The following is a 1518-nucleotide window of genomic DNA, read 5'->3' as shown; positions in this document are numbered from 1 at the left end:
AAACTGAAAGATACACAATATTCATCCTACATTCTTTCTTTGACATTTTCTGCATTAAGCTGAGATGAATATAAACAAAGACAGATGACCATAATCATAATGTCAAGGTATGTTTTCATTAATTCTTCTCAAAGGGAAATAATGTTGCACATTGTAGTGCGTGGGTGATGAAAATTATACACTCCTTGAACATGTCATGTAAAGCCCCATGGGCTCCAACATTTTTTGAAATGAAGCATTATCTTAACAACATGACTTCCTTTAAATAGTTAGACATAGGAACTTTTAAAAGTAAGTGACGATATAATTGTTTTAAATAAAGTTTTGATTTAATCATTGACTCTGCTGGCAATTTAAGAATCTTAAAGATCTCTGGGTAAAGGTCATGTAACAATACAAATTATTTTCAATAAAGTCGTCTGTGGCATATAGTCATTTTGCATTCCCAACTGTAAAGACTTTCAGATCTGTGACTCTGCCTTATGTCTTTGACTACTTCCAATGTTTCTATGAATAAACTTCTAGTGACAAACATGGTATTTTGTAATTTTGTAGTTGATGATGTTATTGTAGCTATTATTTTTCAGTAAAAAATGGGAAAGTGGGAGACCTAATGTTTAATGAATATCTATTATCTACTATAATCTCCACCTTGCTTATAATATTTTCCAAATTATTGTAATTAATTGTTTTATTAGTTATAGAATATCGCCAAGAGTGACCCAGATATCACTGATATTCATATCAATGATTAATTATAAACTGTTAGTTCCCACCTGTTTTCTATTTAACCTTGGTGAGCTTAGTTATTCTGGAGTCTATGGAAAAAGTACTCTGATAATTCCAATTCTCATGCTCGCTTCAGCAGCACACATATACTAAAATTGGAACAATACAGAAAAGATTAGCATGGCCCCTGTGCAAGGATGACATGCAAATTCATGAAGCATTCCATATTTGAGGGCGTATATCCAGACAAAACTAAATTCAAAAAGATACATGCACCCCTATGTTCATAGCAGCACTATTCACAATAGCCAAGACATGGAAGCAACTTAAATGCCCCCTACAGATGAGTGGACAAAGAAGGTGTGGCACATATATACAATGGAATACTACTCAGCCATAAAAAAGAATGAAATAATGCCATTTGCAGTAATATGGATGGACCTAGAGATTATCGTACTAAGTGAGGTAAGTCAGAAAGAGAAAGACAAATACCATATGATATAATTTATATGTGAAATCTAAAATATGACACAAATGAACCTAACTATGAAACAGAAAGAGACTCACAGACATAGAGAACAGATTTGTGGTTGCCAAAGGAGAGGTGGGAGGGGGAGGGATGGATGGGAGTTTGGGATTAGCTGATGTAAACTATTATATATAGAATGGATAAACAACAATGTCCTACTGTATAGCACAGGGAACTATATTCAATATCCTGTGATAAACCATAATGGAAAAGAATTTTGTAAAGAATGTATATAGATATATAAGTGAATTGCTTTGCTG

The 1518-nt window shown here is 33.1% G+C and overlaps 1 non-coding gene across 1 annotated transcript; it reads left to right on the top strand.

Moving 5' to 3' along the window:
- Nucleotides 1-852: 852 nt before the first annotated feature.
- On the top strand, nucleotides 853-961 carry LOC133076706 (U6 spliceosomal RNA). The gene has a single exon (XR_009697595.1). It is a non-coding gene; the product is annotated as a U6 spliceosomal RNA (small nuclear RNA).
- Nucleotides 962-1518: the final 557 nt, after the last annotated feature.

This window comes from Eubalaena glacialis, chromosome 16, assembly GCF_028564815.1.
Source record: "Eubalaena glacialis isolate mEubGla1 chromosome 16, mEubGla1.1.hap2.+ XY, whole genome shotgun sequence".
NCBI lineage: Eukaryota > Metazoa > Chordata > Mammalia > Artiodactyla > Balaenidae > Eubalaena > Eubalaena glacialis.
The sequence above is the reverse complement of the archived record's forward strand: the minus strand, read 5'-3'. Positions and strand labels throughout refer to the sequence as shown.